The 23571-nt window shown below is 41.5% G+C and overlaps 1 pseudogene; it reads right to left on the reverse strand.

The window, feature by feature from the left end:
• The window catches only part of LOC138755022 (zinc finger protein 721-like), a 233500-nt pseudogene that overhangs the window by 39568 nt on the left and 170361 nt on the right, over positions 1-23571 (reverse strand).

Genomic DNA, 23571 nt, shown 5'->3' on the forward strand with positions numbered 1-23571 from the left:
TGATGTAAAGTGAGGCCCATTGTCCGTAACTAATTCATGAGGCAATCTGTAAGTGGCAAAGATAGCTCATAGACAGTCATTCATGGGATCTGCTTTGGTATTTTTCAGCTGTGAAACTACTAGCCATTTGGAGTGTGCGTCCACAGCTATTAGGAAGTTCTCACCCATGAATGGTCCAACGAAGTCTACATGAATCTGATGCCAGGGTTTGGATGGCCATTTCCATGGGTTAGCTTTGGCTTGTGGCATTTTTGGCTGCATTGACTGACATACTTTGCATTCTCTTACTGTTGTTTCAATGTCCCTGCTGGATTTATTTGTACCCCTCATTGTCAATTGTAAACCCAAGATATATTACTGAGGGGCGCATGAAGACATATTTGTCCTTTCATAATCATATATTAGCCTGTTGTAGTCTGGTTAAAACCTTTTCAAGGTTCTGTAAGTATTCACTGCCATTTCAGCCCATGATTATGACATCATCTAGGTAACACCCAACTGAGAGTCCATGTAGCAATTTGTTCATTGTTGCTTGAAAAATCGCAGGTGCTGCTGAAATTCCATTAGGCGTGAGTATATAGATGAATAGTCCCAAATGGGTATTGATTGTCACATATTCCCTTGATTTTTTTTTGTCCATTTCTAGCCGTTGATATGCTTGTGACAAATCAAGTTTTTGATTTTTTTCCCTCCATTTAGTGCTTGGAACAATTCTTCTGCCTTGGGCATGGGGTGTTTGTCAGCCGTTGTGCTGTTATCATCATTGTTGCAAGGTGGCCACTCTGCAATTGTTTTGACTAGCTGCCTGTTTATTTGCAGGCCGCCTGTGCTTTAGAAGTGAAAATTTAGCTTTGATATGTCCTTCTGTTCTGCAATGGTTGCATTTAGAATTCTGGTCAGTGGTTGTATTTCCCACCACCAAAGCATTATTGGCAGGAAGACCTCCCGACATCCATGTTGACCCACATCCATGTTTTTATCTGCCATTTCAGAGCTGCAGGCAGCCCTGTATTCAATCTATAATGTAACGTCTTGATCCATTGCTAATAATTTTTGCCTTGCTTGGCAATTTGCCAGCCCCATCATTAATCTGTCTCTCAGTGCCTGATTTAGAAACTGCTCAAAATGACAGTGCGCTGCCAGTTTGTGCAACAATGCCAGGTATTCACTTACTATTTTTCCTGGTCCTTGTCTCCTTTCATAGAATCGTTGCCTTTCTGTCATAACTGGTGGTTTGGGGCTTAAATGGTTCCTTAGAACTGTGCATAATTCCTTGAATGTTTTTGTACCTGGAACCTCTGGGGATAGTAAGGTCTTAAGGATGTCAAATGTTTTGCTGCCCATTATAGAGGAGGGCACATTTGCAGTTTACTGGACCTTCCACAATATTGTGGGCAATGCAGTAGTGGTTAAACCATTTTACATAGATATCCCAACTTTCTTCTACTTTATTGAATTCCCCGAACTTTCCCTCCGCCATCTTGGTGTACTTTCACCTTGATCTTTTGGCAGAAATTTGTTGGGGTTGTTAGGTATTTGTTTTCTACCTTTCTTCTGTTGTTTTCCTTCTCATGGTTGGTGCATGGAGTACATGTTGGGTTCATTTTGTTCCTTGTCGCCACTGTTGTGTATGCACTCACACAATTAAGACCCGGAGACGTGATGCTTTCTCATCCTTTACTTCTATTAGACTAACCTGGCTACTGACACACAGGGTTAATATATGTGAAAGGGTGACATCATGATGTGGGCATTGTTAAATGAAAATTATAAAATAATATTTAAAATGTTAGCAAATAGAATGGCAAAATATTTACCAAAATTAATAAATATGGATCAAACTGGATTTGTTAAAAAAAGGAAATTAGTGAATAATGTAACAAAGTTAATGAGCATAATACATTTAGCACAGTAAAGAGAAGAACCTAGCGTAGAAATTACTTTAGACTCTGAAAAAAGCATTTGATAGACTTGAGTGGGATTTTTTAAATTTAAAGTCTTAGGAAAATTTGGGTCACAGCTCTATATAATAAACCTAAAGCAAAAGTAGAAAAAATGGGCAAATATCATAATTTTTTAATGACTAAATCAAGTAGACAAGGATGTCCATTGTCATCTTCATTATTCATTTTAGCAATAGAACCTTTGGCAGAATTAATTAGACTTGATAATGATATTTAAGGTTTTAAAATAGACAGGAAAGAACAAAAGATTTGTTTATTTGCAGGTTATGTTATAATGTAATTGACTGAACCAAAAAGTTCATCACTTAAGATTAAAAGAATATGATGTAGTATCTGGCTGTAAAATAAATTGTGATAAAAGTGAAATAATGCCTAAAGCATTATGAGCCGTGCATAAAGGAAAGTCAATTTAAGTTGCAGAGAGATGCAATTAAATATTTAGGTATTAAAATTGATAATTTAAATAATTTATTTAAATTGAATTATACACCATTGCTTAAGAAAGTAGAAGATTTATGGAAATGGAAGGAACTACCTATAACATTAATAGGAAAGTTTAATTGTATAACAATGAATATATTTCCAAGAGTGCAGTATTTATTTCAAATATCACCTATATTTATACTATCAAATTTTTTTCAAGAACTAAGTAAATATTTCAGGAAATTTATTTGGAAAGGAAAAATGGCAAGAGTTGCATTAGAAAAATTAACATGAAAATTTGAATTAGGAGGCCTACATTTACCAAATTTTACAAATTATAGAGGTACAGAAGCCAGTATGGATTCATATAGAAATGAATAAAAGTGGAGAAGATAAGTCTGAGAATTGTATGTATTGGAGATAGAGATAGAGATATTCCTTTGTTAAAACATCTTTTTAAAACATGGAGTAAAATACATTTGGAAATGGGAATAAGAAATTTTCAGATACCAGGAATGATTTTGAGTCAGAATCAACTTATTCCTTTTACAATAAATAATAAACTTTTTGATATTTGGTTTAACAAGGGAATTAAGACAATAAAAGATTGTTTACAAAGTTCAACTTTAATGACATCTGAGCAATTGAAAAGTAGATATGGAATACAGAATATAATATCCTCTTATTATCAGTTAAAGGCATTTAAGAGATCATTTAGGTCAGGGGTGTCAAACTCAAATTCACGGAGGGCCAAAATTAAAAACTTGGACTAAGTCGAGGGCCGAACTAAATATTTATTGAAAATTTTCAACAACATCTGCATGTTTTCTCTTCTTTCAACATATGTAATGTTAAACTTTTTCTTATTAAAATAAATGTTTAATAATAGTTTTGGATAAACTCTTTCCAGAAGCATTAACAAATGAGAAATAAAATACTCAATAAATAATATTTCTCTATAGAGGATTTGTCAAATGTTGCTAGTGTGCTGTCGAATAGTAAAATCTGAGGGCTATTGAGAATGTGGGAGAATAACATGATTCCCGAAACAATTAAATGGGTGAAATGGGTGACTGATTGTGGGCATGAACTCTAGCAGGGTTATTTGCCATGCCCTTTTTCCATTGGTACAGATATCCTTTGATTTACACACTTTTCAAGTTTTATGCCTAATGAGCTTGTATCCAGGTGCAGGACCATTTTTAACCAGGAATATATTTATCACTGTGACATGAAACTATTGGAAGATCGTTTTATCCTGAGATTAAAGTTCATAATACTTACTCAGGCCTGTGTGCGGGAGGGCGGGGGTTTGCGGGCGATCGGGTTGGACAATGACAGTGCGGGGGCATCAGCTCTCGCTGCAGGGTGGCATCTCGGCGGATCAGCGGCCTCGTCACCGTGAGTCGCGGGTCGGCCTGCGGCAGGGAGGGGGAGTGGGCAACGGTCCTGGCGAGGTCAGGCCCGAGGCCTCCAGTTCCGGGCGCTGGGAAGTGGCCTTGGCTTCCCTTGACACCAGCCAGGCCACGCTGCGGTGGGGGGGCGGGCGGGGGGACACGACAGTGCGGGGGCATCGGCTCTAGCTGCAGGGCAGCATCTCGGCGGATCAGCGGCCCCGTCACCGTGAGTCGTGGGTCGGCCTGCGGCAGGGAGGGGGAGTGGGCAACGGTCCTGGCGAGGTCAGGCCCGAGGCCTCCGGTTCCGGGCGCTGGGAAGCAGCCTTGGCTTCCCCTGACGCCGGCTAGGCCCCAAAACCAGAGTCCACGGTGAGACCCTGCAACGTAAACAGAGGAGGTGTGGGCGATTAGCGGGCTGACGCCAATGCATTCTGGGATTTATAGTATTAGCTCTGCATGCGCTATACTGGCGCGGCGGCCAGCAGGCCACCTCTAATACATTTTTGAAATGATCTTGCGGGCCAAATATAATTATATCGCGGGCCAAATTTGGCCCGCGGGCCAGAGTTTGACATGTGTAATTTAGGTCCAGATTTGATGTTACATGAACAGAACAATTAAACACATATACATATTTTAAAAGTTTATTTCAATTATGTATACAATTTTTCCAAAAGGAATGAATAAACTAGGAATTCAGAAGTCAAGACAAAGATGGGAGAAAGATTTAAAAATAGATATTCAAGAAGAAACTTGATTAGACCTTGTACTGGGAAAGGTTGTGGATTTCATGTGACAGCACTGCCCCCTACCTAGTCCGAGGACACACCAGCTCCCAATCAAGGTTTGGTTCCGTCCCACCTATTAGTGCATTGGTAACGTGTAAATTACCTGGACTGCACTCTCCAGGCTGCCTGTGCTTGGCCATGGGCCATTGGCTGTTGTAATTAGATTAACCCTCCAGCCCTATAAAGGTGCCATGTGCTCTTTGTTCTCTTTCCCAGCTTGGAACTGTTAGAAATAGAAGTACCTTAACAGAAATTGCTCGAGACAAAAATTGAGAACAAAGAACATTTATTATAACAACAATGCAAAATTGGGTGCTTCCCCTTACCCTGGGAATACACACACACACTGGGGCTCACCCAACTTTTATACAGTGAATTTCAGTATAGTAATACCCTCCCCCTTACATTCTTCTGCCTCCTGGATGGGTTTGGCATTAGGCAATCCTACCTGCCTACATGCTGTTTCTGTGACTTGGAGGACCAGGGGGTATCCTGTCGGTGTCCCTTCATGTTATTATCCTCATTGTCCTTATTTACAACCCTGCCCTTGTCCCCATTCACTAATCCTCTAGGGTTACTAATTTAATATGTATAACTTGGTACATCCGTGTAAGGCTTACTAATTAAATATGTAGAACTTAGCACTTCTGTCTAGGGCTAGGAGACCCTTATCTCACCCAGACTACCTCTACTTCCTACATTCTATTATTCCTTGCTTCTCCTTATCTTATTCATACGGTGGGCTCACTGATCCTGTCGAAAGGACTAGAAGGTTCTTATCTTACATAGGCTGACTCTGCTTCCTGCATCCTAGTTTCCATGCTTAGCCTGTTCATACTGGTTTAATCCATCACTCCATGTGTCTGTACTAGTTTCCCCATCTTTCATATTTTCATGTCAAGTTTACTCATCTCTCACAGAACCACCCTGCTTCACTCCAGGGCTATAAATGTGGAAGGGTGCTGGAGAAACTGTTGGTAAGATGTACACTGTTAAAAGGGCTGGGAGCATTTAATTAGCATCCCTTATAGCATAGAGCCATGCCTGCACTGAGCCAAGGGATGGTGGGGCGCCGTAGTAATTTTTCCCTGATCATTGTATGTGTGTGTGTATGTAGAGGTTTGCCTAACATATCGACCCTGTTGTCCCATTTCAATCCCTGGAATAAATTTGTGCTGTGTACCTGCACTTTGGTCTGGTTCTTAACCTGTGGGACCCACACAAACTCGAACAACAGACCGTTGTCAGGACAGTATAACTAACACAATTAATGTTCAATTCAGAATGGTACAATATAATTTTTACATCAACTATAGCTTAATCCACAGAAATTAAATGGATTAAATTCTAATTTTTCAGATACATTTTTTAAATGTAATAAAGAAATAGGCACTTTTTTAAGACCCTTTTGGACAGAACTGGGTTTGTTTTTGGAAAGATTGACAAGAGTAAAGTTTCCTCAAGATCCAATATTTTTAACTTGGAAATATTTTTGACACAGAATTGAAATTGAAATTAAATAAAATAGCAAAAAGAATTTGTTAAAATAGCCTAGAAAATTTGTGGCAGTAACTTGGAAATCTGAGTCACACTCTCAAGCTCATGCCTGCCCATGGCCTTACACACTACCCCATCCTGACCACCCACAGATTGGAAGAACAACACCTCGTTTTTTTGTCTGGACACTCTTCGACCCTAGGGCATGAACATTGAGTTCACTGCATTCCACTAATCAGCTTGTCTTTTCCCCCCTTCCCCTTAACTCGTTATTCCAGTTCTTACTTCCTTTCTCTCTCCACCTAGCCTAGACTCCTTCCCCCCACCTCCACCTATCTTCTCCCAGCCTCACCACCCCCACTTCCTCCTTTTGTTCGGACATCTCTCATATCTCTCCCACACCTTGATGAAGGGCTCAAGCCCAAAACGTTGGTGATGAATCTTTACTTTTGCTACATAAAGGGACTGTTTGACTTGCTGAGTTTCTCCAGCATTTGTGTATTTTCACTTGGAAATCAAATGAGTATTTGGGAATGAGCAGATGGCCATAATGAAATAGGTTGTTGGATACCACTTGAAAAGTTTATATATAACTTGCATAACAAATTTGAAATTTTGGAAAAAATTTGGTAATCATATTTACAAATTTAACCATATAACAATTACAGCACAGAAACAGTCTAATTCGGCCCCTCCAGTCTGCACCAATCCAAGTATCCTCCCCTAATCCCACTTACCAGCACTCTGCCCATATTCCTTCATCCCTTTCCCATCCATATACTTATCCAACTCTTTCTTAAATGACAAAATTGATCCTCCACCACCTTTCCTGGAAGCCCATTCCACACAGTAACCACTCTCTGAGTTAAGAAGCTTCCCCCTCATTTTACTCCTAAACCTTTGCCCATCAATTCTCAACCCATGACCTCTTGTATCCATCTCTCCTACTCTCAATGGGAAAAGCCTTTCCACATCAACTTTATCTATCCCTCTCATTATCTTAAACACCTCTATCAAATTCCCTCTCAGCCTTCTATGTTCCAAGGAATAAAGGCCTAATTTGCTCAATCGCTCCTTGTATTCCAGGCTGAAACCCAGGCAACATTTTTGTAAATCTTCTCTGCACTCTCTCTCTCTTGTTAATATCCTTCCTATAAATCAGTGACCAGAACTGCACACAGTACTCTAAATTTGGCCTCACCAATGCCTTGTACAGTTTCATCATTACTTCCCAACTCCTATATTCTATGCACTGATTTATGTAAGCAAGCATACTAAAGACCTTCTTCACCACCCTATCCACATGCGCTCTTACCTTCAGGGAACAATGCACCGTTATTCCTAGATCTTTTTGCTCCACTGCATTCTTCAATGCCCTCCCATTTACCACATATGTCTTGCTTTGATTATTCTTTCCAAAATGAAGCATTAAACTCCGTCTGCCATCTTTCTGCCCATTCCTCTAAGCAGTTTAAATCCCTCTGCAATCTTTGAAAACCCTCTTCATCATCCACAATTCCCCCTATTTTAGTATCATCTGCATATTTATTAATCCAATTTACTGCCCCATCCACCAGATCATTAATATAGATGACAAACAGCAACGGTCCCAAAACCGAACCCTGAGGTACACCGCTTGTCACCGGCCTCCATCCTGACAAACAATTATCTACTACTACTCTCTGGCACCTTCCTTCCAGCCACTGTTGAATCCATTTGACTATCTCCAAATTAATACCCAAGGACTTAGCCTTCCTAACTAACCTCCCATGCAGAACCTTATCGAAGGCCTTACTGAAGTCCATATAGACAACATCCACTGCTCTACCTTCTTCAACATTCCTAGTCACCTCTTCAAAAAATTCAACAAGATTGGTCAAATACGACCTTCCACACACAAATCCGTGTTGGGTATCCCTGATCAGACCCTGTCCCTCCATATACTTATATATATTTTCTCTGAGAATGCTTTCCATCAATTTACCTAGCACAGACGTCAAACTTACAGGCCGATAATTGCTAGGCTTGTTCCTCTAACCCGTTTTGAAAAAAAGGAACCACATGCGCAACACGCCAATCCTCCGGCACTATACTGACATGGTCTTTGCCCTCAGACAGCTCCAAGAAAAGTGCAGAGAACAAAACAAAGGACTCTACATCACCTTTGTTGACCTCACCAAAGCCTTCGACACCGTGAGCAGGAAAGGGCTTTGGCAAATACTAGAGCGCATCGGATGTCCCCCAAAGTTCCTCAACATACAGCAATGAGCTTTCTGAACCCTTCTCCATTAACAATGGCGTGAAGCAAGGCTGTGTTCTCGCACCAACCCTCTTTTCAATCTTCTTCAGCATGATGCTGAACCAAGCCATGAAAGACCCCAACAATGAAGACGCTGTTTACATCCGGTACCGCACGGATGGCAGTCTCTTCAATCTGAGGCGCCTGCAAGCTCACACCAAGACACAAGAGAAACTTGTCCGTGAACTACTCTTTGCAGACGATGCCGCTTTAGTTGCCCATTCAGAGCCAGCTCTTCAGCGCTTGACGTCCTGCTTTGCGGAAACTGCCAAAATGTTTGGCCTGGAAGTCAGCCTGAAGAAAACTGAGGTCCTCCATCAGCCAGCTCCCCACCATGACTACCAGCCCCCCCCACATCTCCATCGGGCACACAAAACTCAAAATGGTCAACCAGTTTACCTATCTCGGCTGCACCATTTCATCAGATGCAAGGATCGACAACGAGATAGACAACAGACTCGCCAAGGCAAATAGCGCCTTTGGAAGACTACACAAAAGAGTCTGGAAAAACAACCAACTGAAAAACCTCACAAAGATAGGCGTATACAGAGCCGTTGTCATACCCACACTCCTGTTCGGCTCCGAATCATGGGTCCTCTACCGGCACCACCTATGGCTCCTAGAACGCTTCCACCAGCGTTGTCTCCGCTCCATCCTCAACATCCATTGGAGCGCTTTCATCCCTAACGTCGAAGTACTCGAGATGGCAGAGGTCGACAGCATCGAGTCCACGCTGCTGAAGATCCAGCTGCGCTGGGTGGGTCACGTCTCCAGAATGGAGGACCATCGCCTTCCCAAGATCGTGTTATATGGCGAGCTCTCCACTTGCCACCGTGAGAGAGGTGCACCAAAGAAAAGGTACAAGGACTGATTAAGAAAGAGGTAGTACTGGAGCTTTTGAAACATATAAAGATGAATAAGTCTCCAGTTCCTGACAGGATTTTCCCCAGGACCTTGAGGAAAGTTAGTGAGGAAATAGCGGAGGCTCTGGCAGTGATTTTTCAAATGTCATTAAAGACGGGTATCTTTGGCTTAGCTTCGCGGACGAAGATTTATGGAGGGGGTAAAAAGTCCACGTCAGCTGCAGGCTCGTTTGTGGCTGACAAGTCCGATGCGGGACAGGCAGACACGGTTGCAGCGGCTGCAGGGGAAAATTGGTTGGTTGGGGTTGGGTGTTGGGTTTTTCCTCCTTTGCCTTTTGTCAGTGAGGTGGGCTCTGCGGTCTTCTTCAAAGGAGGTTGCTGCCCGCCAAACTGTGAGGCGCCAAGATGCACGGTTTGAGGCGTTATCAGCCCACTGGCGGTGGTCAATGTGGCAGGCACCAAGAGATTTCTTTAGGCAGTCCTTGTACCTTTTCTTTGGTGCACCTCTGTCACGGTGGCCAGTGGAGAGCTCGCCATATAACACGATCTTGGGAAGGCGATGGTCCTCCATTCTGGAGACATGACCTACCCAGCGCAGCTGGATCTTCAGCAGCGTGGACTCGATGCTGTCGACCTCTGCCATCTCGAGTACTTCGACGTTAGGGATGAAAGCGCTCCAATGAATGTTGAGGATGGAGCGGAGACAACGCTGGTGGAAGCGTTCTAGGAGCCGTAGGTGGTGCCGGTAGAGGACCCATGATTCGGAGCCGAACAGGAGTGTGGGTATGACAACGGCTCTGTATACGCTTATCTTTGTGAGGTTTTTCAGTTGGTTGTTTTTCCAGACTCTTTTGTGTAGTCTTCCAAAGGCGCTATTTGCCTTGGCGAGTCTGTTGTCTATCTCATTGTCGATCCTTGCATCTGATGATCACTATAGTATCCATATATACCCCCTTTCTTTCCTTTACCCTGCACAGTTCAATATCCTTCTCCTCAGTAAAAACTCAGAAAAAGAAATTGTTCAACACCTCCCCCATCTTTTTTGGCTCCACACATATTTGTCCTTTCTGATCTCTAATGGACCAATTTTATTTCTCACTTTCCTTTTGCTATTTACATATTTGTAGAAACCCTTTAGGTTTATTTTCATGCTGCTTGCTATAGCTAAAAGCTTTTTTAGCTTTTCTAATTTCTTTCTTAAGATTCTTTTAACATTCAATATAGTACCCAAACATCTTTTTTCCCTGTTTCTTATATTTAATATTGTACTCCCTCTTTTTTCGAACCAAGTTTCCAATATCCCTTGAGAACCATGACTCTCTCAAACTTTTGACCTTACCTTTCAACCTCACAGGTTTGTAAAGATTTTGTACTCTTAAAATCTCTCCTTTAAAAGACCCTCCATTTCTCTATTACATCCTTCCCAGAAAACAAATTGTAGGAATTAAGATGTAATTGCCCAACCTGAACCTTCCACCTTCTAAAAATCAAGAAAATTAAAGATATGTTATATTTTATTTGATAATTTTATTGTTTTTATAAATACTCTCCAGGTTTTCTTTCTTATTTTTTCTTTCTTTTTTATTGGGTTGTTGGGGGGAAGGATGAGAGGGGAATTTTTAAAAAAAATCACTATGTATTACATTTTCATTATTTTCAAATAAGAAATTTATGTATACTTTTTTAATGTATATGTGAAATTAAATAAAACATTTTTTAAAAACTGGAGTGAAAGGTAAATAAAATATTCCATAATTGATGCATGTTATAATAAGACTAGTGATTTTTAATAAACCCAGTGGTCAAAAATGAAAGGTAATATATTCTCTCATCTACGGGCAAGAAATCTCCATATTTACATTAAGTAATGAAATGAGTGTACATTCAGTTGGGTCCTTTTTTCAAAATAAGAGATATACTAGCTTCATTAAAAGAAGATCAAAGTTTCCCTTCTTTAAGTCAATGATCAATCACAGAACTTAGATGTGTAACAAGCCATTTAGAAAATGATTCGTAAAATTCAACAGGATATTGTATAATTTATTGTATAATTGTATAACCCTGTAAGAATAATAAAATGACCTTGTTTGTTTAAAATACTATTTGGAAGTACAAATGTGATATTTTGATTAATTAGACTCCTTTGACTTTAGCATCAGAACAAGAACGAAATATTGTCCATCCCATTGAAACATTAACCTATCCTTGTTAGAATTCCTAATATAAGGTTCTTGAAAAAGAATGATCTGCCTGATGTGCCATTGCCTTTTACATTCCAATAAATTGTATTAATCAGAGAGATCGTCAGATTAATTAATCAATCAGCTGTCCCAGCCGCAATTTCCAATCCAAACTGAAAAGTGAAACAAACAAAACATAAGATGCCAGTAACCTTGCAATCCTAATTAAACCTGTATTAAACCACCCTTCCAGCTTGCCCTGCTCAGAAGTAAAACACCAGAAATACTAACTGTTGATGTTATTGTTCCTTAATATGAAGCTAAAAAAAGATTTTTTTTTTGTTCAGGTTCTTTATTGAAAAATAGTTTTTTAAAATCAAATATTTGTTCCAACCAGTCTACAAGTGTGCATACACATACAGTCCCTTTTAAAACCATCTTCCTGTCTGAGATTGTCAATGAACTCGTACATAATTTCAAATGAAAGTCCCATTCTACCAGCAAGGTTTATAATGTCTCATTGATTTGACGATACCATTAAAACTAAAACAAAAATAAAGAAAACATATTATCTTAAATACAATGTAATATTAATTCAATAACCTCTTCTTCTTTGGCTTGGCTTCGCGGACGAAGATTTATGGAGGGGTAATGTCCACGTCATCTGCAGGCTCGTTTGTGGCTGACAAGTCCGATGCGGGACAGGCAGACACGATTGCAGCAGTTGCAAGGGAAAATTGGTTGGTTGGGGTTGGGTGTTGGGTTTTTCCTCCTTTGTCTTTTGTCAGTGAGATGGGCTCTGTGGTCTTCTTCAAAGGAGGTTGCTGCCCGCCGAACTGTGAGGCACCAAGATGCACGGTTTGAGGTGATATCAGCCCACTGGCGGTGGTCAATGTGGCAGGCATCAAGAGATTTCTTTAGGCAGTCCTTGTACCTCTTCTTTGGTGCACCTCTATCAAGGTGGCCAGTGGAGAGCTCGCCATATAACATGATCTTGGGAAGGCGATGGTCCTCCATTCTGGAGATGTGACCTACCCAGCGCAGTTGGATCTTCAACAGCGTGGATTCGATGCTGTTGGCCTCTGCCATCTCGAGTACTTCGATGTTGGGGATGAAGTCGCTCCAATGAATGTTGAGGATGGAGCGGAGACAATGCTGGTGGAAGCGTTCTAGGAGCCGTAGGTATGCCGGTAGAGGACCCATGATTTGGAGCCGAACAGGAGTGTGGGTATGACAACGGCTCTGTATACGCTAATCTTTGTGAGGTTTCTCAGTTGGTTGTTTTTCCAGACTCTTGTGTAGTCTTCCAAAGGCGATATTTGCCTTGGCGAGTCTGTTGTCTATCTCGTTGTCGATCCTTGCATCCGATGAAATGGTGCAACCGAGATAGGTAAACTGTTTGAACGTTTTGAGTTTTGTGGGCCCGATGGAGATGTGGGGCGGGGGCTGGTAGTCATGGTGGGGAGCTGGCTGATGGAGGACCTCAGTTTTCTTCAGGCTGACTTCCAGGACAAACATTTTGGCAGTTTCCGCAAAACAGGATGTCAAGCGCTGAAGAGCTGGCTCTGAATGGGCAACTAAAGCGGCATTATCTGCAAAGAGTAGTTCATGGACAAGTTGCTCTTGTGTCTTGATTACCTACACAGTATAATAACATCAAGAAAAATATATTTAAAAATCCAACATATATAATTGAAACAAACCTCTATTAAGTGATAAAACCACATATAAAGCCAAAGTGAATGAAAAGAATTCAGTATCTAGAAAACCCTGTAGAAATCTTCAACGTGCACGTGCGAAGAAATCCCTTCCAACAGAAGATGTTAGAGTATGCATGCGCTAATGGGCACATGCAATAACAACCACCATTTTAACACAGCAGCTCAAAAACACATCTATATTATCCAATTATGATTACATTTTCCAATAGCATTCAATTCTAATGTAGTAACCACCAACAAAGCCTATCTGATCGAACAAATTTCAGTATCTAAATAAAAACGGACTTAGAGGTCTTCAACGTGCATGCTCTACACCAGGGGTGGCCAACATTTAATTTAGACATCCAGCATAATAAGAGGCACTTTCATACAATGAATACATACTGGGGGTGTAGGTTAATTGGCTGGCCTGTTACCATGCTGGATGTCTAAATTAAATATTAAAAGGTTGCCCACCCCTGTTCTACAGTATCCACAATATCTCCAACCTTTGGGTCAAGAGTTAAATTCCATTTGCCCAGTTTTGGTCCATCTTTCCAACTGATCTGCATCCTACTGTAAACTGAGATATCCTCTTCTCTTCTGTGACAGCTTTTAACTCTTCAATCTGGTAAATGCCTTTTTATCTTCACCATAATTGGACCTAATGATCTGGCCTCCACTATCCTATGGAGCAGGAAATTCCAGAGGTTTCAAATTTAAAAATACATTAAAATACACTTAAATGCTGAATATACGACAGATTTAAACATTGTCCCCAGTGTGAACCCGCTGGTGGGTCATCAAGTGGGATGACCAAGTGAATCCTTTCCCACACACTGCACAGGTGAAGGGCCTCTCACCAGTGCGAGCACGTCAGTGGGTCAACAAGTCCGATGATCAATAGAACACCCAGTCGCATTCCGTGCAGGTGTAGGACCTCTCACAGTGTGGATTCACTGGTGGGACTTCAAGTTAGAGGAGTGGGTGAACCCCTTGCTCCACTCAGGGCAAGTGAAGGGCTTCTCCCTGGTGTGGATCCGCTGGTGGGTCTTCAGGTGAGAGGATTGATTGAACCTCTTGCCACATTTGGGGCAGGTGAAAGGCTTCTCCCCAGAGTGGATCCGCCGGTGGATCTTCAGGCTGGAGGACTGGGTGAAGCCCTTGCCACATTCAGGACAGGTGAAGGACCTCTCCCTGGTGTGGATCCGGCAGTGGATCTTCAGGCTGGAGGATTGGGTGAAGCCCTTGCCACATTCAGGACAGGTGAAGGGCCTCTCCCTGGTGTGGACCCACTGGTGGGACTTCAGGTTAGAGGACTGAGTAAAGCCTTTGCCACACTCGGGACAGGTGAATGACCACTCGCCATTGTGAACCTGCTGGTGTGTCAGCAAGTCGGACGATTGACTGAACCCCTTGCTGCACTCAGTGCAAGAGAATGGCCTCTCACTGGTGTGGGTCCACTGGTGGTTCTTCAGGTCAGTGGACTGTGTGAAACCCTTACCGCACTCAGGGCAGGTGAAGGGCTTCTTGCTGGTGTGGAGATGCTGGTGGGTTAGAATGTGGGAGGACTTAGCAAAGCTCTTTCCACAATCCAAGCAGGCGAACAGCCTTTCCCTGGTGTGGGCCTGCTGGAGGGCTTCAGTTAGGATTTGCTCTCGATGCCCTAAATCATCGGTGGAAAAACACGGTGTTTGTTTCAGGTTCACCCAACTATTTCCAGGCAAAGTCCTGATAATCCTGAAGCACAAATTTCAGTCTTGGAGGGAAAATTGTTTTTCAAGCTTCAACAGCGATTGATCACTTTTAACAGGCAAATATTTGCTCACTCCTTCAGTGATGTGGAAAATAAATTATTTGGTTTCTCTCCTGTTTAGTTCATCAAAGCCTCTCAGAGGATGTGCTTGTGTTTCCCTCAGTGATTCTCTCTGGGCAACTGGCCAACATTCCTTACAGAGTCAGTGGTCCTTAACACTCTTATTCGGGGGTGTGAATCTCATTGCCTTGCCAGTTGGTCACCTTGTGGCTTGTAATCTCTTCTCAGAAATAAAACACGCAAGCATCACTGACATGATTGGTGTTAATGTTGCCTTTGATTCCCATCCACAATTCCTCTGCTTTTGTCACACTGCAAAAGTGTACCTACATAATTATTCAGAGAAAGGCAGCAAGGTAGAACAGGTCAGCTATTGCCTGTATTCCCACCTCAGTCAGGAATTTGGGACTTTATAGACATTAATTGAGCCAGAAGTTCATTGATTCAGAAAGGTAATGAGAGTTTTGTAAAGTGTCCCAACCTGAAACGTTGGCCTTGGATGTGACCTGACCCACTAACTCCCTGCGGCTTCTCATTTTTCACTGAAAATTCCAGCATCTGCAGTTTTTGTGTTCTTCCAGAGGGGGTTTTATTGACTGGGAATTTAAATTTAATTCATTGTCTGTTTTTAATCTCAGTCCCAACTGAAGTTGTTTCCTCTACAATGTGGATGTCGGGGGAGGATTCACGTGATGGAGTAGTGGCCGGTAGGGGAACTCCAGCCACTCCAGAAAAGTAAAAAAAAAGGTAGGGAAAAAACAAAGTCACTAACACAGAAACCATAACAAATTGAAAGTGAAAGTGTGGAGAAAATGGCAGCAAAGAAAGAAAAACCAAAAACAGCGGGAAGAAAAGAAGAAGGAAGGACGTCGGAGGAGGAAGGTGAAGGAGGAGGCTCGCCATGGAGAGAGAAGCCCGCTTCCTGAGGTCAGTGGAAACCCCGAACACAGGACTACAAAGATGGCTCACGGAGCCAAACAAAAGTGCGCAACCGCGCATGCAAAACTCTCAACAGGAAAACATAGAAAATAACGAGAACAAGAAGGAAGAGAATAAAAATAGGAAATCAAAGAAACAACAGATGACCAACCCAGAGGAAGAAGACCAACACCAAGACACTTTTAATAAAAATAAGAATAAAAATACCCAACAAAATAAAATAAACAACCCAACAAGAGAATCAGAAGAGACAGAGGTAAAAGACATAGATCCTGGAGTGGACTCAGATGAAGAGGAGGGAGAACACAGAGAAATGGAAGATGAAGGGAAGGGCAAGTACATGGATATATATTTTTTTAAAGAATATATGGAAGCAGTAAAAGAATGGCAGGCGCAAGAATTCAGTGAAATAAAAAGAAGAATAAAAAGTACAGAAGAAAAAATGAATAGATTAGAGATGATCATGACAGAAATAGGAAAAAGAGTAGACAAGGTGGAAGAAGGAGAAACAGCCATAGAAATGGAGGTCTCTTTGGCTTGGCTTCGCGGACGAAGATTTATGGAGGGGGTAAAAAGTCCACGTCAGCTGCAGGCTCGTTTGTGGCTGACAAGTCCGATGCGGGACAGGCAGACACGATTGCAGCGGTTGCAAGGGAAAATTGGTTGGTTGGGGTTGGGTGTTGGGTTTTTCCTCCTTTGCCTTTTGTCAGTGAGGTGGGCTCTGCGGTCTTCTTCAAAGGAGGTTGCTGCCCGCCAAACTGTGAGGCGCCAAGATGCACGGTTTGAGGCGTTATCAGCCCACTGGCGGTGGTCAATGTGGCAGGCACCAAGAGATTTCTTTAGGCAGTCCTTGTACCTTTTCTTTGGTGCACCTCTGTCACGGTGGCTAGTGGAGAGCTCGCCATATAACACGATCTTGGGAAGGCGATGGTCCTCCATTCTGGAGACGTGACCCATCCAGCGCAGCTGGATCTTCAGCAGCGTAGACTCGATGCTGTCGACCTCTGCCATCTCGAGTACTTCGACGTTAGGGGTGTAAGCGCTCCAATGGATGTTGAGGATGGAGCGGAGACAACGCTGGTGGAAGCGTTCTAGGAGCCGTAGGTGGTGCCGGTAGAGGACCCATGATTCGGAGCCGAACAGGAGTGTGGGTATGACAACGGCTCTGTAAACGCTTATCTTTGTGAGGTTTTTCAGTTGGTTGTTTTTCCAGACGCTTTTGTGTAGTCTTCCAAAGGCGCTATTTGCCTTGGCGAGTCTGTTGTCTATCTCATTGTCGATCCTTGCATCTGATGAAATGGTGCAGCCGAGATAGGTAAACTGGTTGACCGTTTTGAGTTTTGTGTGCCCGATGGAGATGTGGGGGGGCTGGTAGTCATGGTGGGGAGCTGGCTGATGGAGGACCTCAGTTTTCTTCAGGCTGACTTCCAGGCCAAACATTTTGGCAGTTTCCGCAAAGCAGGACGTCAAGCGCTGAAGAGCTGGCTCTGAATGGGCAACTAAAGCGGCATCATCTGCAAAGAGTAGTTCACGGACAAGTTTCTCTTGTGTCTTGGTGTGAGCTTGCAGGTGCCTCAGATTGAAGAGACTGCCATCCGTGCGGTACCGGATGTAAACAGCGTCTTCATTGTTGGGGTCTTTCATGGCTTGGTTCAGCATCATGCTGAAGCAAGGCTGTGTTCTCGCACCAACCCTCTTTTCAATCTTCTTCATCATGATGCTGAACCAAGCCATGAAAGACCCCAACAATGAAGACGCTGTTTACATCCGGTACCGCACGGATGGCAGTCTCTTCAATCTGAGGCGCCTGCAAGCTCACACCAAGACACAAGAGAAACTTGTCCGTGAACTACTCTTTGCAGATGATGCCGCTTTAGTTGCCCATTCAGAGCCAGCTCTTCAGCGCTTGACGTCCTGCTTTGCGGAAACTGCCAAAATGTTTGGCATGGAAGTCAGCCTGAAGAAAACTGAGGTCCTCCATCAGCCAGCTCCCCACCATGACTACCAGCCCCCCCACATCTCCATCGGGCACACAAAACTCAAAACGGTCAACCAGTTTACCTATCTCGGCTGCACCATTTCATCAGATGCAAGGATCGACAATGAGATAGATAACAGACTCGCCAAGGCAAATAGCGCCTTTGGAAGACTACACAAAAGCGTCTGGAAAAACAACCAAATGAAAAACCTCACAAAGATAAGCGTATACAGAGCCGTTGTCATACCCACACTCCTGTTCGGCTCCGAATCATGGGTCCTCTACCGGCACCACCTACGGCTCCTAGAACGCTTCCACCAGCGTTGTCTCCGCTCCATCCTCAACATCCATTGGAGCGCTTACACCCCTAACGTCGAAGTACTCGAGATGGCAGAGGTCGACAGCATCGAGTCCACGCTGCTGAAGATCCAGCTGCGCTGGATGGGTCACGTCTCCAGAATGGAGGACCATCGCCTTCCCAAGATCGTGTTATATGGCGAGCTCTCCACTGGCCACCGTGACAGAGGTGCACCAAAGAAAAGGTACAAGGACTGCCTAAAGAAATCTCTTGGTGCCTGCCACATTGACCACCACCAGTGGTTCACAAATGGAGGTAGATTACTTAAAAAAGAAATTAGAAGAATCTGATAAAAAAAGTTAAATAAACACAGGAGCTGTTAGCTCAGAAGATAGATATAATGGAAAACTATAATAGAAGAAACAATATAAAGATAGTGGGCCTTAAGGAAGATGAAGAAGGCAAAAATATGAAAGAATTTATAAAAGAATGGACCCCCAGGGTCCTGGGAAGACCAGAATTACAGGAAGAAATGGAAATAGAAAGGCACACAGAACATTAGCCCCTAAGCCACAACCACAACAAAAACCAAGATCCATTCTAGTAAAATTCCTAAGACTATTATCGGATCACTCACCCCTGTTATTGGCAATAGAGCTAGAGGACATCCCACCGAGAATGTATAGATGGAGATTAATTCCCATGCTACTTAAAAGACAGAATTTTAGGGAATTCATTGAACGACAAATTAAAATGTACTTTGAAATAAATACGGAATCAGTGAAAGATAAGTTTATACTATGGGACGCAATGAAAGCGTTCATCAGAGGGCAAATAATAAGTTATGTAACTAAGATGAAGAAGGACTACAATCGGGAAACAGAACAGTTGGAAAGGGAAATAACAAATACAGAAAAAGAATTAGCAATAAAGGAAGATACAACTAAAAGAAGAGAATTGGCAGACAAAAAAATAAAATATGAAACACTACAAACATATAAGGTGGAGAAGAACATAATGAAGACAAAACAGAAATATTGTGAGCTAGGAGAAAAAACGTACAAAATTCTAGCGTGGCAGCTTGACAGAACAAACTAAAAGAATGGTATTGGCATTAAGGAAAAAGGACAAACAAATTACATATAATCCAATGGAGATCAATGAAAACGAAGGGAATTCTACGAACAACTATATCAAACTGAAAATGAAGGGAAAGAAGACAAAATAGATGAATTTCTAACTAAAATTGAACTACCGAAATTACAAACAGAGGAGCAAAATAAATTAATAAAACCATTTGAAATAAAAGAATTACAGGAGATATTAAAAAAAACTACCGAACAATAAAACACCAGGAGAGGATGGATTTCCAATAGAATTCTATAAAACATTTAAAGACTTATTAATTCCTCCCCTCCTGGAAGTAATCAACCAGATTGATAAAACACAAAACATACCAGATTCATGCAAAACAGCAATAATTACAGTAATACCAAAGACGGAAAGATCCACTAGCACCAGCATCATATAGACTAATATCTCTACTTAACACAGATTATAAGATAATAGCTAAACTATTAGCAAACAGATTGGCTGACTATGTACCAAAATAGTAAATCTAGACCAAAATGGATTTATTAAAAAAAGAAGAACAACGGACAATATCTGTAAATTTATTAACTTAATTCATGCAGTAGAAGGAAATAAAACTCCAACAGTAGTGATTGCTTTAGACGCAGAGAAGGCCTTTGACAGGGTAGAATGGAATTATTTATTCAAAGTACTACAAAAATTCAGCCTACCAGAGAAATATATTAATTGGATTAAAGCATTATATAATGAGAAATACCATTGGCGAAAGTGACAGTAAATGGATATATATCAAAACAATTTAACTTAAGTATATCAACAAGGCAGGAATGTCCACTATCTCCCTCACTGTTCGCATTAGCTATAGAACCACTAGCAGAACTGATAAGAACAGAAAATAAAATAAGAGGGATAAAAATAAAAGAGAAGGAATATAAAATCAGTCTATTTGCAGATGACGTTATAATATACTTAACAGAACCAGAAATATCAATAAAAGAATTACATAGGAAATTGAAGGAATATGGAGAAGTATCAGGGTACAAGATCAACGCAAATAAAAGTGAAGCAATGCCAATGAATAATGGGGATTTCACAAAGTGTAAGAAAGAATCACCATTTAGATGGCAAACACAAGGAATGCGATACCTAGGTATACAACTAAATAAAAATCTTGGCCATCTATATAAACTAAATTATCATCCATTAATGAAAAAATTACAAGATGACTTAGAGCATTGGAAAGATTTACCACTAACACTGATAGGAAGGATAAACTGTATTAAAATGAACATTTTCGCAAGGATACAATACCTATTTCAGTCATTACCAATTCACCTAACTGAGAAATTCTTCAAGGAGCTAAAGAAAATAATAAGGAAATTCTTATGGAAAGGGGGGAAACCGAGGATGGCACTAGATAAATTAACAGAATGGTACAAACAAGGAGGCTTACAACTACCAAACTTTAAGAATTATTATAGAGCCGCACAATTAAAATACCTATCACATTTTTATCAAACAAGGGAAAAACCAGATTGGACCAGATTAGAACTAGATAAAATAGGGGAGAAGATACCTGAACATATACTATATAAATGGGATGAAAAATTGGTGCAACGTAGGAATTCACCGGTATTGCATCATCTGCTCAACATTTGAAAGAAGACGTAGAAAGGAATAAAAGAAATTACCAACTACCAAAACTAATATTGACGCAAAATCAACTAATCCCTTTTACATTAGATAACCTTTCCTTCAGAGAATGGGAGAGAAAAGGGATCAAAAGAATAGAAAATTGTTTTTCAGGAAATAAATTATTATCCTTTGAACAAATGAAGGATAAATATAATATAACTCACGATACAATGTTTGCATACCACCAACTGAAAACCTACTTGAAGGACAAATTGGGAAACAGTCCTGAGGTTACCAGAAGGAAGCAATTTTGAATATGTGATTACAGACACAATGATAATTAAAAAATTTGTAACAAACATGTACATCAAACTGCAAGAAAAGGAGAATGAGGAAACAAATGGTAAACCTAAACAAAAATGGGAACAAGATCTAAACATAAGAATGAAACATGGGAAAAACTATGCTCCGGAACTATGAGAAATACAATAAACACGAGGTTACGCATGATACAATATAACTGGATACACAGGCTATACATCACACCTCTAAAGTTAAATAAATGGGACCCAACAGTATCAGACAGATGTTTTTGCTGTAAAAAGGAAACGGGAACAACAATTCATGCAATTTGGACATGAGAGAAAGTGAAAAAATTTTGGGAAGATCTAAACCAGATATTAAATAAAATCACAAAAAGCAATATACCAAAAAACCCAGAGATCTTCCTCCTAAGTAATATAAGAAATAAAGAATTTGGACTCGATTTGTATGGAGCACAAAAAAGATTTGTTTTGATAGCCCGAGGTGTAGCAAAAAAATGTATTATGTCAACCTGGAAATTAGAAGATAACTTGAGAATACAACAATGGTACATTGAAATGAATAAATGTATTCCATTAGAAAAAATAGCATATAATTTAAGAAATAACATCACAATATTCGAACAAATATAGGAGCCATACATGAAATACAATAGAGAAATCCTACCATGGACTTCCACCACCTAAAATGACAGAAGGCGAAGATAACGAAAAGAACTGACTCAGTAAAATTTCTTGTTTATTTTCATTAAGTGACAACATTGTTTAACGGGTTAAATGTATCTTATAGATTGAACTTCAAATAAATGGGAAGGAGGTGAGGGAGGGAGGGAAGGGAGGGGGAAAAAGGGGGAGAAAAATGACACTATATATTCAAGAGAAAAAATGTCTGTATCTTGATCAATATGGTTTATAGTGTGAAAAATAAAAAAAATTTAAAAAAAACAATGTGGATGTCGGCAAAATTTGGAAAGCCAGCCAATCAGCTCCAAATCAATCCGCATGTATTTCTCAATTTGCTCGGCTGACTGATAGGGAGAGTGCTACTGGCGAGTGGAACCAATGGAGTGTAACAAGGAAGTCTTGCAGACACTGAGGTTGAGTGCAATACACAAACCTGCTGGAGAAACCCAGCAGGTCATGCAGCATCCATGGGAAATGAAGGGGAACTTATTCCTTGAAGGGCTCAGGCCCAAATCAACAGTAATAATCTATACCTCCAAGACCGGCTGAGTTCTTCCAGTATTTCTATGTGTTTTCATCACCATTCCCAGCCTGAACCCTTGCTCAGATATAAACAAAAACAGGCAGGCATCAGAATAAACAGGTGGGGGTGAGGGAAGGTACAATAGTGAGGCCACCTGTAAATTGGAGGAACAACACCTTGTATTCTGTCTGGGTCCTCTTCAATCAGTCAGCGTTCCCACTCCTATCAGAGTTACTCTTTCCCTCATCACTTCAGCAGTTTTTCTCTTCTACCCTCCCACCTGTGTCTCCGTGTCCTCCTCTGCCACTTGCGTGACCTCACCACTAGACACAAACTCTATTCCCCTCACCACCTTCCACAAGAACCACTTCCTCTGTAACTCCTTTGTTCACTCCTCCCTCCCCATCAATCATCCCTTGGTACATAGCCCTGTGACTGCAGGAGATGCTCCACTTGCCCCCACTCCCCCATTTGGACCCCCAAACAGTCCTTCCAAGTACAGCAACATTTCACTTGTGAATCTGCAGGGGTCGTCTACTGCATCCAGTGCTCCCAATGTGATCTCCTCTACATCAGATCACTTTGTTGATTCTGTCTGGCACATTGTGGATCTGCCAGTGGCCACCCATTTCAATTCCCAGTCCCATTCCCTTGCTGATATGTCCGTCAATGGTCACACACGGCCAGACTGAGACCACCCGCAAAATGGAAGATCAACACCTCATCTTCCGTCTGGACGCTCTCCAACCAGATGGTATTAACAACAATTTCTCCAGTTTCCATTAACCCCACCACCTTCTTCCCCCTGATGCATTCCCCTAGCTCTGTCTCTCACTCTCCCCTTTTCCCCATCTTCATCCACAGAGCCAAGACCAATGATCCCCTCTCCTCTTATCATATCCAGTTGTAATGGAGGATTTAGACCAGGTTATGCAAGAAGGGATGCAGTTGCATCAGAAGACATAATCTAAATTCCACCATGAGGCCCAGGATGCATATGAATCAGTAGACATTATCTAATTTCCACCATGAGGCCCAGAGATGCAGTTGTCTTTTGTTGGTTGCAGACTGTCAGGAGACCTTGAAGATAATTAAATAATTTATTCAAAGAGATAAGCTATGAGTAAACAATTTTTGGGTAATATATGGTCCCACTGCTGAAGTTTGAGACT

The sequence above is a fragment of the Narcine bancroftii genome, chromosome 2 (genome assembly GCF_036971445.1).
Source record: "Narcine bancroftii isolate sNarBan1 chromosome 2, sNarBan1.hap1, whole genome shotgun sequence".
Taxonomy (NCBI): Eukaryota; Metazoa; Chordata; class Chondrichthyes; order Torpediniformes; family Narcinidae; genus Narcine; species Narcine bancroftii.